Raw genomic sequence first — 15,153 nt, forward strand, 5'->3', positions numbered from 1 at the left:
CTCAGGAATTCGCTCCAGCCTGCTGGACGCGCCCGGGAGTGGGTGAAAGCTTAGTTGGAACTGAGGATCCTGGGCCAGAGGGACAGGGTCCAAAATTGGCCCTGCCTCTAACCCGCTGTGTGGCCTCGGGCAGCCCCTCCTGCTGGATCTTGATCTCTGGGAGCGAAGGGGGCGTCCTGGTAGGTTCCCCTAGTGAAATCAGTTCAAGGGTCAAGGCTTAGGAGCAGGACAGCATGAAATCTCTGGGCCCAGTCCTTTATGGGACAAGAGGCAGACGGTAGGGGTGTGAGATGTGCTTGGGGGCTGGGAAACGAAATCCTGTTCCTATCTAACAGCCTTGTCCGGGAACTTTCGGGCGAGACTCGGTGTGAGAAATTCCACACCCACCCTGAGCATAGCAGCTGCCTTTAGGCTGTGCCTTGGCAGGCCAGGTCAGCAGAGATGTACAAGGACCTCCCACACCTCCAGGAGTTCCAGGGGCAACCCCCTTCCGTGTTTCTGCTGGGTAGTAGCTACCCTAAATTGCCAAGCTGTAAACTGCCACAGCTGATCTGTCGCTAGAGCAAACTGAGCAGAAAGATGACAGTGGATGTCCCCTCCCCTGGCTCAGTCCACTCCATGAGGCTTCCAAGGACAGCAGTGGGTTCTGCCTGGTCAGGCATGTGTGTGTGTGTGTGTGTGTGTGTGTGTGTGTGTGTGTGTGTGTGTGTGTGTGTGTGTGTGTGTGTGTGTGTGTGTGTGTGTGTGTGTGTGTGTGTGTGTGTGTGTGTGTGTGTGTGTGTGTGTGTGTGTGTGTGTGTGTGTGTGTTGCTCTGAGCATGCTCGGTTCTTACCTGGTAGCCAGAAGCAGGAGTCCGGCTGTGCACTCTGCTGAGCCACTGTTCCATTTCATGCCCAGCACCTACCTGTCTGTGTTCACACTGGCCAGTCAGTACAGCCCCTCACCAACTCCAGGGGTGACACCAGCGTGGCCTTCTAGTCATCTCCATCACTGTGCTCTGCTCCTTATGTATGCCAAGACCTCTAAAACCACCTGCCCATAAGAGCCCAGGAGTTGAATTTGAAAAATAGCTGCACCCTCCATCCCCGGTACTAGAAAAGACAGGCCAAAGGGTGCCACAGTGCCCACAGTGCAGCCCCTGAGTATTGTTATTCTGGAGAGAATACCCAAGAGTCTGAGACCAGAGAGAGGCAGGGACATGCCCAAGGTCACACAGCACATTCAGTGTTTACACACCTGTTCTCACCTCCTAAGCACCCCAGGCATTCTTGAGTAGCTGCTGCCTGGGGAAGGCACCACAGGATTGGAGGCCACCACACAGGTTTGTGCAATGGAGGAACAAAGAAAAGGGCCAATGCAAATCCCCCCACCCCGCCCCACCCCAAGGGACTCTGGCTCCTGCAGTTTGCCAACATTAAATATGAGACTGAAGCTCTACCTACTGCGCTAACAAGGCTCCTTTGCAAACATTAAATAATCTTTTAGGTCTTGTGACTAAAGTTGCCACTAGTCTCGAGACTGCTTAAAGGGCCCATAAGAGTCACTGCTGTGACTGCCCTGCCCTGCTCTGCTCTGCCTGCCATCCTGCAACAGGCCCCTTTCCCCCAGTGTCTGGAGGGAAGTACCAAGGTCATGGCTGGAGAGCTGACCCCTGTCTCCTCAGCTAGTCTTCATACCAGCTTCCTGACATTAGCATGGGATGTATCTAAGCCCCTAAGTGCTCCTAGCCAGGAGCAGCTCTTGATGTAATCTCCCAACACAGCACACTATGTGTGTGACACCATTCTGTTTGGGGGCAGTATCTTCTGGTGTCCCCCTACCCACCCCTAGACACCTTGGCTTGGCTTGGTTCCTGCCGGATGGAGCCCCCTATTCCTGAAACCTAGAGACCAGTTACTCTTCTGTGTTCTCTTTGTCGCTTCTACCACTTCTGAGTCCTTTGCTGGGGATCATCACAATGGAAGGACACAGTGACTTTAGGCTGGTGGGGTGTTGGTTTTCAGCGCTCTAGCCCGAGGCTATTACAGCAAGAGCAAGTTGGGGTGCCAGGGCAGTGAACAGGTAAGTTCTTAGTGACTCTGAAGAACTGTGTGACTTTCCATACTGCTTCATGCAGTCGAGGCCCAACAAACATTTCTTAGGTACCTGCTACGTGACAGACAGACCACAGGGGCCTCACAGGTAGCATCCATTCCATCTACAATAGCCCAGGTCAGTCTATTAACTTGCATGATAGTTCTGGAAGCTTCATCTTAAATCAATGATATTACCCTTGCAGACCAGCGAAAAGAATGTGGAACTTACTTCTAACTCCCAACCAAACGGCCTTTTCAAAGTGAGTTGGTTACCCTAAATCACCAATGGTCTGCCAATCTGTGGGTCCAGGCTCTCAGCGAGGGTGTCTTTGGGGCAGGATGGTTGCACATACGAGTCTCAGAGTCCCTGCTGACCCATATGGGTCTCTGTATGCTGTGTGTAACAGTGGACGCTGGAGCTCCTGCTGCCTCTGTAGAAGGGAGCCCATCTGCATGTGTCCTTCCTCCACAGGGCACGGGGATGGTGTAAGGAGGGAAGGAGACTCTACCTGTCCCAAGTGTTTGGGGCTAATATGAGTTTATTCATGAGCTGCATCCAGAAAAAAACAAAAACAAAAACAAAACATACCCTGCCTTAGAAAGTGAGTTCCTTTTCACCAGTGGTATACAAGGTGGGGTAAGCTTTAATGCTCTGGAGTGGGGGGAGGGGCTATCTTGCTCCAAGTCTCCAGGACCTATGTTGTGTTTTGTACCTTATATACATCCCCCCCGCCCCCCTGAGGACTTTGTGGAACACTCAGGGGATGGCAAGTGACAGTGTTTCAGTGTAGCCAGGCACGGGTCAGGTCATTCCACCTGCAGTTCAGTCAAGACGCTGATCTGGGGCAGAGCTTTGGGCTTAGCCTGTGCATTTGGTCTGAACCAAACCAGGAAGAAAAGCGAGTGCCTTATGGCACATCCAGGGGCAGCGACTGGTGGCACCGTTACCTGTGAACTTGGAGAGCCTGGCAGTCTTAGAGCTGCCCTTCTTTCTCCTAGATAGAAATCCTTTTCCTGGGCCTCGGTGGAGCGCCCCTCATTTTAACCTGCTATCCCTACCCAGGCTTCAGGCAGGGTCTGGAAGAGAAAGAATGGTTTGTGTCCTAGTTAGTGTTATCATTGCTGTGATGAAACACCACGACCAAAAGCAACTTGGCGAGGAAAGGGTTTATTTCACTCACAGTTCCACATCTGCATGTGTTCATAATCTCATGCAGTGAGGGCGGGAACCTGGAGGCAGGAGCTGATGCAGAAGCCATGGAGGGCTGCTGCATACTGGCCCTTTCCTCAAGGCTTGCTCAGCCTGCTTTCTTATAGAACCCAGGACCACCAATCAGCCCAAGGGGTGGCTAAGAAAATGCCCTACAGGCTTGCCTACAGCCTGATATTATAGAGGCGTATTCTCAGTTGAGTCTCCCTCCTTTCTGATAATTCTAGCTCATGTCAAGTGTACATAAAACTAGCCAGTTTGGAAGTTACAAGAGATGGGGATGAGTGGCAGCAAGAGGGACTGAAAGGTGATCAGCTTGAATGCCTGTCCCAAAGGCTTCAGAGTTAGGACACGGAGATAGTTGTCCATGTCCTCAGTCCAGTGGGAATTTAGATCCAACTCTTGTCTCCTAGCTTTGTACAAGTCCCTAGACCTAAAACAGAGTCTCAGTTTTCTCCTATTTATGTATTTATTTTTGGCTTTTTGAGACAGGCTCTTGCTAAGTGGCTCAAGATATATATATATATATATATATATATATATATATATATATATATATATATATTCATTCCCAGGCTGGTCTCTCGACTCAGCAATCCTCCTGCTTCTGCTTCCTGAGTGTTGGGATTGCAGGTTGCACCACCATGCTTAGCTTTCTTTCTCATTGGGGTTATGATAACACTGACCACCAGCTAAGGCACAGAGGAGGTTAATTCTGTGCAAGCAGAAGGTATCCTAACCATTATTTCTGGGGTAGGTGACAGAAACCACCTAGAACCTCAGTCTGTCCAAATAGCAATGTCAGGTCCACATTCATAGAGTGATAGATTTTGTTGACAGAGCTGAGGTCACCACTGGAACAAAACTATGTGCCTGCAAGGAGGGAGCAGGATGAGCTTCATATTGCCTGGTGGCCCCTGAGTCTCAGCTTAGGGCTATGCCTATTCCCATCCCTGTCAAATAGAAACGATACACACACACGCACACACATGGAAAAAAAAGTAAAAGGAACGTGGGTTTGGCCCCATTCGGTGTGTTTTGCCTCTGACTTGTTCATCTCTTCTCATTGGTAAAGCACCTTTTAAGTCAACCCCATCTCAGTGCTTTTATTTTCTCCTTGATTTGTCAAATAGGGATTTGGGTAATTCTGGTTCTAATCCTTCCTCAGTTGTATCCCTTGGTCTGTCTGCCTCTCTCCCACCCACTTTGTCTCCTCTGATGGGGCCTTGGGAGGGATTTTATGGTTTCAGTTCCTCCTTTAACTCTCCATTCCCATCTTTAGCTTTCTTGATGACCTCTCACACATCTGAGGAATTCAGTCCTACCCACTATCCACCTTTCACACTTGAATAGATCTGTGTGCAGTGAGGTCCCTTGGCAGAGACCTCCCAGACAGTTCAGCATCTCTGGGTGAGGTATTCTCAGGCTGTACTCAATCCCTAGACTGTGTCCCTGCCCTCCCTGGGGTCCCAGAATCAGCTGCAGGCTCTGGGCCATAAGTCCCTGCAAGGGGAAAATGGCCAGAAGCAACCAGAGGGCAGACACTGCCCCTCCCAGCCCCACCCCACCAGCTGCTGCTCCTGCCAAACAGGTCCTGGGGCCTCAGGTCACATGTCCAGCTAGCGCTGACTATGGCACTGGTGGATTAAGCAGGGGCTCAGGGTTTGACCCTGCTGGCCTCTGACTGGGCAGAGGGCTGGGAAAGCTCCCCTGTGGGGACACAGAGGCTCCCCAGAGGCTACTGTGGCCACCTTTCAGCAAGAGGCCCCCACCCAGCACTGGACCCAGGTAAGGAAAACTGATGCTCCACCCAGCTGTGGGTGCTATCTAGAAACTGAAATATCCCATCCCAGGCTCTTTTTATTTAAGTGTTTGGGGAGCTGGAAGGTGACTCAGAGACTCCGCCTTCCGCACTTACTTGCCTGGTCTTGGTGCCCATCAGAGCTTGCACAAGACACAGGATTTCTACCAGACAACCCCTCTTTCCAAAGTGGGAAGACCCACCGGTTTGACATATACAGAAACTGAGTCTCCAAGATACTCTTCTGCACCTAGTCACTCCCAGCATTTCAATGGCCCACCCGCAGGGCCCTGGATGTTATAAGCTCTGCTACTGGTCCTCAGTGTATTTCCTGGGTTGTATGACAAGAGTGGGGGGCAGTTCCTGTAGTGCAGAGAACCCTAGGTTTGGGTCAGGGAAAGTCAGGGAAAAGCCAGCACCTCAGATCCCATTCAGCCATGCACAGCTCTACCCACAATGCCAAGTTAGCTAAGGCTGCTGGGGTTGACTTGGCACTGTACTGTATGGAACACAGTGGGGCCTACCTTAGTGTTTGTTACTCAGGCACTCTGAAACGCTGTGAAGAATGTGCCCTGTGCCCCTACAGCCCTCAGGCATCTAGTCAGTCTAGGCTCTGTTTCCATGGGAGATGGACAAGTGAGGTCCTTTCGTCTTCTGGGGGTTCTTAGCACCTGTCCCTTTCCTTCTGGGGCTTTTCTGTGTTGTGTGCTTGTCTAGTGACCCAGTGCTTGCTAGGAAGTACGTATCATGGTCAAGAACTCCACCCTGGAGGAGAGTGTGTGTGCCCCTCCCCAGAGCAAGTATGGAAAGCATCTGTCAGGTATATTGATCAGTCACCATGGCTGGATTTTTTTAAAGGACCTCTGGCAGCTTGTTGTGACTCCATATCCGCCTGCTCTGAACTGGGCCCCGGTGGCCACCTCCCTCCAGAAGGCACACAGATTGTCAACTCTGGCACCAGATTGTCCTCGTCAGCAGGGCTGGAGGGAGGCTGCAGCCTGGCACAGGGCAAACAGCAGGAATTGTGAGCAGGAATAACGGCTCCTCTGTGCCCAGTAAGGCCCCAGGCAGAGACTAGTCCCCCACCCCACCACCAGCTGATTCTGGGGTTAGAGTGGGGATGGGGTGAGGCCTAGGGACCTGGCTCAGGCCCAGCCTGGCTGCCAGCTGGCCACTGTGTGACCTTGAGTCAGCTCTGGTGACTGTCCTCCAGACTCAGTGGGAAGCCCAAGCTGTGTGGCAGCTGCAGGACTCAGTGGAGACTGTGTCCTCTTGAGGAACCAAGCAAGCCACATGTCACCTGAGCCACCAGGGCTGAGCTCTGTAATGTGGAAGTGGGGGTTATTTGCCTTCAACAGTTAATTGCTTACAAATACCTTATAGGTTTTTGTGGTACACCAAGAGGAGACTTAAGGCAAAGCTAAGCCTGGCCTTAATGACATCTGGGCTTGCAAGCTTCCTATCTCTGTCCATTTCCACATCTACCAGAGCGCTGGGGCAGGACTTCAGGTGTAAGAAGGGAAAGTAGCAGGTGGCTGCATGAGGCCACAGGTCATATACATTTGTTAGCCCTCACCTGGATTCCCTGCTTCCTCCAAGAAAAGCAATAGCCATTGTTGGCCTGGGGAGGGTTCAGGAACCAGAACTCACAGCCATTCAGTGGGCCAGAACCTCAAACTCTTCCACTGTTGAGATGCTGAGTTTGTGCACCTACACAAGGGCAGTTGGCAGTGGAGGTCTCCACTCCTGCCCCGCCCTGGGTCTGAGGTCTGTATCCACCAGAAGAGGGCCTTTGAGTCTTCACAAAAGAACCCTGGGAAAGCACCTTGTGAACTCTGGTTAAAAAGAGATGTGCAGATTCCAACAGCCTCTCACTTTTGCCCTTCCTGGCTGTGCATCTGGTTAGGACACATCTGTGGAAATTCCAGCCCCGTTTGTTTAGCCAGAGCATACAAAAGCCCTCTTTCTTCTGCGCCTGTTCCAAGGGCAGGAATTCTATGTTTATGAAAGTGTGATGATGTGGACAGGGACACAAAAACTCGTTAACCAGTAGCACTTAACCTGTGCTGAGCCTAGGACCAAGTATACAGACAGCCTACCCTATTCAGAGAAGGGGCCATGTTACTCCAAAGGTCACCCACGAGCTTAGGTGAATGACCATGGCTGACCATATTTTCCTAAAGGAGCTGAGGCACAAAGGTGGGTTTGAAATTTCTTGGACCCTAAAGCTGCGTGTGCATCTCTGGGCTCAATTAGTCCCCAGGCTGGGCCAACCAGGCTGCAGTTCCCCAACAAGGCGGCAGGTGGCAGCAGCCTCCAGCGGTGGTGGTGATCTGGCCTAGCAGGCCTAGGACAGATGGGGTTGGAGACAGCTCTCTTCTGATTGGCTCTCTCCTCCTCTGCCCCCCCCCCACATACCATCCTGATCCCCAAATGCTGTTATCAGCACCCCATCTTTCATCCCCTCTGAGGATTGTTCCACCAGCTGTACCCTGGCTGTCTTCTTAAGCCAAAATAAATTTGCCGCCAGACCTGACCTGGAGACAGCTGGTAGAATCCCTCTTTTGCAGGCAGTAGAGCTCAGGAGCTAGAGTCAGAGTGCCCCGGCTCAGATCCAGCTTTGCAGACTTTGAGATGAAATGCTGATTACAAGAGAAAGCATGGGGATACTGGTAAGTGAGCAGGCATCAGGCAGGGAGTGCACAGAAAGGACATGTGGCCATCCCTGCTGGAACTTGGTGACCATGGTTGGGACCTCCCACAGTTGCAGAATAAGGGTACCTGGCCCAGCACCTCAGCGCTGCCTCTTGCAAGCTGAGCACATCTGGGTTGAATCGTAGGTTCCTAAGTCACCTGGGAGGGGCACATACTGTGCATGCCAGAGGCTCTGGTTGTGGTATGGTTGGGGTGGATGAGATGAGTGGGGGATGCTCCACTGGTGCTGCCTATAGACCCAGAGCACACTCACCGCTTTCTAGACAGGCTCAGACATAAGTGCCAGTGGTGGGGGGATAGGCATAAGTGAGGCCAGGTGGCCTTGGTTAAAACTAAGAAGATTCTTCACCAGCCATGATTGTCAAATGTGATCCCAAGAGTTCAAATCATTTTAGATAGCTATTGTCTGTCTGTTTCAACTTATTTTCTTTTGGTGGAATTTTCTAGAGGCTAAATGCCACGTTGGCTAATGGAATGACACTGTTGTCTTTGCGTGCTAAAAGGATGGATGGCTCTTAATTTTTTTTTTAAACAGATGGTACAATTTTTTAATTAATTATTTATTTATGTGTACAGTGTTCTGCCTGCATGTCTGCTTCTAGGCCAGAAGAGGGCACCAGATCTCATTGTAGATGGTTGTGAGCCACCATGTGGTTGGTGGGAATTGAACTCAGGCCCTTTGGAAGAGCAACCACTGCTCTTAACCTCTGAGTCATCTCTCCAGCCCCTTTTAATTTTTTTTAAAGATCTTATTTATGTATTTATTATGTATACAACATTCTGCCTTCACGCCAGAAGAGTGCACCAGTTCTCATTACCGATGGTTGTGAGCCACCATTTGGTTGCTGGGAATTGAACTCAGGACCTCTGGAAGAGCAGCCAGTGCTCTTAACCTCTGAGCCATCTCTCCAGCCCCGGCTCTCAATTTTTGATGTGGTAAATATTGATAGCTATAGCCCTCATGAACAACTTGCAGGTCCTCAATAAAGAGTGAAAAGAAAGTTAGACATGGTGGTACAAGCCTATAATCCCAACACCGGAAGACTGAGACAATAGATTTGCCATGTGTTTAAAGCTAGCCTGAACAAAATCAGTGTTTAAAAAAAGAAATTAAGACTGAAAAGTTTGAGCATCACTTGCCTATATTGAAAAAATAAAAAATGTATGAATACTTGATGGGGAAAGGACAGCTGATAGTTGTTTCAACATGGGACAAAGAGGAACGGTGGGAATTACAGCTAGATAGTGCTCAACCACTCATAGGGCCCAGTCTTGATTTGGTACCAGGTTCCAGCGACTAGGCAGGTGCCTAGGCACCCAGGGTAGTCCAGGATCTGTGATGAAGCCCTCAGTCCAGCTCAACAGATCCAGACCATACTGGCTCAGAGCCACCCATGCCCCTAGTGCCAGCTGCTGGAATCTCGGGGTTGCTTTCTATGTAGGGGACTCTGCAGGCATCATCAGACGTCAGGGACTTGGATGTCCTCATGGGAAGGGTGAGAGCAGGTCTGAAGTGTGACCTGCCAGGCCTCTCTCTACCCTTGGGGTGAGCTCCAGGTGCTGATGAGGCTGCCATCTGCTGGTCAGTGGTTGGAGGTTACTGTCCAGAGCTGGTTCCTGGTTCTGTGCCTGGCTTCCGGGCATGAGCAAGACGAGAACATGGGGGATATGTTTCACACAGCACCTCAGTAGTTCCCCACAAATAATAAAGAACAGCTCCGTATGAGAACCTTTTATTCAAGCCTTGTGTTTCTCACTTATATAATGTTTACTTATATGGTTAATTACTGAAACTACAGCACAGGACATTGGGGGATGTCCGCTCCCCCTTGTTCTTCCATATTGGGGACTGCAGCAATTGTAGTTTCCACCAGCCTGGCTCTCTTCTCTAGACTTTGCCCATCATGGCTCAGCTTCTTATGTCTTATTCAACTTCCAGATAATATATATATATATATATATATATATATATATATATATATCATTATTCCCCTCATCTTTTGCCTTGCTGGAGCTGGGCCCCTGCCTCACCCATGCTCAGCCAGTACTCCATTGCTTAGCCATCGCCCAGTCCTCCATTTTTCAACATAGTCTGTGATGATGAGAACAGACACCATCTGACACCCTGTGCAGCCCGCTGTTCTCGCTTGGCCCTGGGTTATAGACTATTATCTTTTATGTAGAAAGGGTTTGAAGTTCAGAGAGGTCCTTAATTTGTACAGCTGGAAAACAGCAGAGCCGAGAATCAAAAGCAAGGCTGGCAGATGCCCCTTCTTGCTGGCTGTACCACACACAGCCTCACTCCAGAGCGGCCCTTGGAGAGGCTGTGTGGCCTTGTTTGCTCCTGTGTACTACGTTGACTCCCACCCTGCTTCTTTGTGATTAAAGCTCACCTGAAATAGATCTGCTGGAGCAAAAAAAGAAAAAAAAAAAAAAAGGAAGGACAATGGGTCTGAGCCCCACCACACATAAAAGGCAGGTGCAGGGGGTAGGGATGGGGGACATTGCTTATATTCTCTCTCTCTCCATCTCCTATATGGATCTTCCCGTCATTTTCCAAAATAGCTTCGTCCCACAGCAGAGCATTGCCTCAAGCTTCCCGGGTCCACAGGCCTTGCTTGATCCTTTAGAGTCTGGGTGCCCTGTCTAGTGCTTCCTGGACCCTGGGCAAGGGAATTAACCTCTCCACCTCCATTGCTGGTTGAATGGGGATATGGTCAAGATCAGCTGAGGTCACATGTCATAAGCATTTAGGTACCTTAGCTTTGGTTTTGTTGTTTTGCTTGTTGTTGCTCTTGCAGAACACCCCCCCCCCCACAAGATGAGTGTTTCACCCTGAAGCCACAGCCAGCCATAGTTTCCTTTTGGCTTGTTTATTATTCTTTTGGTCATAATTTGAGATGCTGCAGAGACATCCTTGGCCATGGCTCAGAAGGTACCAAATGCGCCTCAGGAAGAGGGCAGCTTATTCCAGGACCCCAGGCTGTTGCCACTGCTATCAAGACCATCCCATTCTACATGCCTCCTCTTTGGCCACTCTTGCTTGTTCCCACATAGAGAGGTGAGCCTGTGCCAGAAGACCCAGGCAGCCCTAGTCCTGCCGTGGAAGTGATGTAGCTCTTAGGTGGCTGGGTACTACTGTGTGACCTGGGGTCTTCTGCAGGTGTTCTGACTTGTCTGAGTCTCTATTCATTCAGTATTAGGAGAGTCATAGTCACCCCGAGTCTTCTGGGGGAGCCCTCACCTTAGAAAACATGTCAGGATGGCAGTGCTGGCTCTGTTGGTTCAGTTTTCATACTGTGTGTTCAAGCCCAGCCACACACCAGGGCACTCTGGGAGCAACAGTGTATAGCTGACTGGCCACTAAAGAAAAAAATGCACTGGAAAGTAACTGTTGTCCCGGACCTGTGGGGTGGTGGGTGGCAGGCCAGTTAGCCAGGATGGCTCTGTTGTCCAGCTCCTCTCAGTGTCCTCAAAGGATGGAATGATGTGGGATCCAGGAAGACAATGCAACCAGCCAGCCCAGCCTCTCTCCTGAATCCTGAATGTATAGTGTACTCAGTGTGAATTACCAGTAACCAGAGTAATAGTCTCTGAGGTGACGCAGCTGGTGCTGGCATGCTGAGCAAACACTGTGCTAGAAAGCATAAATTGCCTTCCCAGCACCCCAGGGGGTCCAGCCCTGTATATCTTTGCCATTGAACATAAATTACAGTTGATTATGAAAATTGCTAGAGACCAGAAGGGGCTATGGGTTGTGTCACTTGGAAGATGCTGGCTACAGGAGCTGAGAGGCTCCTTAGTGTGGGGGTGGGGTGGAGGGGAGCTCTCGCTAGCCCAAGGCCCATAGACTTGCAAGGCTCTTGATTTCTCCCTAGCCAGCAGCAGGCCAGTGGTTAAATCCCAGCTCAGCCTTGAGGCAATTAGTTTGGCTTCCTAGGGTCTGTCTTCATTTCTCCATAAGCTGAAGAGTAGGTGCTGGGAGTGTTTCAGAGACGGTGCAGGTCAGACCAGTATAGCTGTCTGGGCAGTAGCACTTCTGGGGCCCTGAGTGCTGCTCCTCCACTTGACCTGCAGGAAGCAGCAGGGGGCTGGGGCAGAGAGCCCAGTTCTTCCCTGCTATGGATATGGGAGGTGGAGGCCTCCCTTGCCTGGCCCCTGGCAGCCTCCTCACTTACCTTGGGCAGACTGGAGTCTTTGACTGGACGTGACTGTGCCATTTCTTACAGTGTATGATGCGTGCTTAGATTTCGACTGCTTACAGAGCAGAGTGCTGACAGTGTCAGATTCAGGCCACAAGTGAGCTTCCAGGTGGGTTACAGACTTCATTCCAGGGGACACCCAGGAGGAATCACTCTCCTTCTGCTGCTCTCTCAGCCCTTCTGTTTGCTTTGAGACCAAGGTGTCCATCAGAGACATGTGTTCAAGTGCCTGTCACCCAGAAGGCTTATTACCTTTCTTGATTACATGCATAGTAGTACTGTATGTTCTGTAGCTAAGCTACCAAAGCACGCACATGAGCATGGAGTCCCCACCTATGTCACATTCTCCTTACTAGGTGTGACAACTGTCCAGTGTACATTCCCAAGCATGCACACACACCTCTTTCTGTTTTCCTTCTGCCATGCTGCACCTGGAGCCTCCAGCCCTGTGGAATGTTAAGCAAACGCTCACCTCTGAGCCACATTCCCAGCTCCCTTTTTTTTTCTATCTCAACATAGCGCTCTTCGGCTTCCCTTTCATTTAGCAAGATATCTTGAAGGTCAGCCCCTAGCAGGTGTGAAAAGCATCCTTCCATTGGATTGGTTGAGCAGCCCCCCCACTTTCCGGCCTATCTCCAGGCTTTAGAAGATGCAGCAGGCTTCTGTAGCAATGCCTGGTTTGATTGATTTCTTAACATGTGAACATGCACTTCAGGCCGAGTGTTGCTTGAAGAGAGCTGTTAAACTGACTTTCGACAAAGATGATGCTGGTGGCAGCTGGGCTGTTGGGCTGTTACTATGGGGAGCATTCACCTAGGGATGAGGTGCACCCTTCTGCTGGCTGCCACTCGCCGTACAGGTGTGACTCACCTTACTAGCTTGAGGTGGCTCCATCACTTAAAAGTGCGTTTCTTTGGGAAAACTCACCTTCTGGGTGCTTAGGCCTCTGTGATCAAATTGGAAAACAAGCCCCGTGTTGTAGATTATGTGAACTCAGAGAACCGGATGACACTGAAAACGATGCATTCTCCCCACTCCTCTCACCCAGGGAAGTCTAAGCCTCGTGAGAGCAGGTCTGTATCTGCATCCTGAGGTGCCTAGGCAGGGCATGCCTTGGAGCAAATGGAGACGATCTGGGGCAGACAGTGTGGGTGATCAGTTTCAGGTTCGTGCCAAATGTGCCTCCACCCTCCCGGGACCCCACCTCAAGTCATTCCCAGCCAGTGTGCCAGGGTCACACTGGTCGACGTCTCCCTCCCCACTGGGACAAAAGAAGGTGTTGTTTAAATCAATTACATAGAGAAGATTGCAGGGGGAATGTTAACCCACTTAAGAGTGGCTGGTGTCTCAGGAGCCCTTAATGGCATCCATTTGCCAGGCAGGCGCCCCAGCCCTTGTTATAAAGGAACACATCTATTCATTAAGCTGAGGCCGCCAGGCTCAGGCCTGGCACCACCCAGCCAGCTGCTCTTGGCCGTGAATTCAGTGCTTAGGAATAAACGGGCCTGCTCTGCCATGGCCCCTGAAGTGGGAAAAGCAAGTGGGGTGGTCTGCAGGAGGGCAAGCCCTTGCAGCTTTCAGATAGGTTCTTCTAGGTTCCTTCAATTTCTCTGCCTGGTTTAACAGGCAGGTGAGCCCTTGTTCAGGTGAAGCTGAAAGAAAGAAACCCATGTCAACAGTGGCCATGGTATCAGTTTGTCTTGTTTGTAAACTTCAGCCAGAGTGCTTCCTCTCATGTTGGGCCCTCTAGCACACTGCACATAGGACCAGCATTTTGGTTCCCCCTGGCTCTTCTAGAGTCTGCGGAATCCAGAGGAGTGAAAGAATTTATTGATCACAGGAACAGAGGTGAGCCAACAGTTTCAGGACGTCACTCTGGTGGGGAAGTGACTGCCAGTGGGCAAAGGCTTAGCAAGGTGATTATGGACCAGGGTGAGCTCATTCATTCATTTCAGAGCCCAGCTATGAAGGCTCAATGGAACATTTAGCAAGCACAGATGTGAGACACCAGCCCTGGGTTCAAATTCTTCACTCACTTTGGCTCTTAACTCTGCCAACCCCAGATCTCTTTCCTCTGGGTCATAGTAAACTTAGTCCAGGGACTGCATCCAATAAGTACCTGGGTTCTAGCTTCATGGTTAAGTTCATGACTGGGAGCCAGATGTACCTAGCTTATCAGCCAGGCACTTGCTGTGTGTCCTTAGGTCACTTTCTCAAACTCTCATGTCTCAGTTTATCTGTGAAATAAAGGCTTGCTGAGGATTCAGTCTGATGGCTTCTGTAAAGTATGACTTAGGAGGTAACAGTGCTGCTTGAAGAAGAGGAGAGGCAGGCAGGGAGGGAAGAGACCGGAAAACCTGTCCAAGATCCAAGATCACACATTAAACCATGGTGCTTTGAACCATACCAAAGCTGTTGAGCCCCCAGGCTATGATCATCTCCACTGTGGGAAACAGCCAGGTCAGAAAGGATGCTTATTCCCTTAGCACACTGGCTGGTTTTGCGTTCTTGCCCTCTGGGAGGTAAGGGTAGAGGAGGGGAGGAGCTCTCAGGCTCCCCTCCATCACTACACTTCACAGGCACCTTTGGACTGAAGATGCTATCGGCCTGAGGAACTCGGGGAAGCTGGAATGGTTATGATCATCCTATACTTTCCCTGGAAATGTGCTGTAGTTCCCTTCTACCACTCACCCAGGAGGGACAAGGAGCTAAAATAAGTACTTTTTCGTGTTTGCTGAGGATGTGGGCACTAGAATTGAAGTGTGCCAGGTGATATGACGTGTGTGTGTGTGTGTGTGTGTGTGTGTGTGTGTGTGTGTGTGTGTGTGTGTGTGTCTGTCTGTCTGTCTGTAAAAAGGACAGCTGGTGGCTGACAGAGGTAGCGGATGTTGGGCCCCTGGTCCAGCAGGAAGGCTGATCTTGAGCCATTTCCTTTGCCCTTGGACAAAGACTATATAGTTCATATGGCTGTACTTATAAAGCTACAAGCTCATCCCCTGGCTTCCAGAACACCAGGCCCAGTGCATCTGGCCAGGACAGCAAGGGACCAGGAGAGTGGGGTCTGCTAAGAGGTACATGAGGGATATGGGACACACAGGGACTCTACCATCACCTTCTTACACTGATGTGTGGCAGGGTAGCTGTGGACA

General features: G+C 50.6%; 1 protein-coding gene across 3 annotated transcripts in view; it reads left to right on the forward strand.

The window, feature by feature from the left end:
• Positions 1-15,153, forward strand: part of Iqsec1 (IQ motif and Sec7 domain ArfGEF 1) — a 106,785-nt gene that overhangs the window by 29,240 nt on the left and 62,392 nt on the right. The window lies entirely within an intron of this gene.

The sequence above is a fragment of the Cricetulus griseus genome, chromosome 8 (genome assembly GCF_003668045.3).
Source record: "Cricetulus griseus strain 17A/GY chromosome 8, alternate assembly CriGri-PICRH-1.0, whole genome shotgun sequence".
NCBI lineage: Eukaryota > Metazoa > Chordata > Mammalia > Rodentia > Cricetidae > Cricetulus > Cricetulus griseus.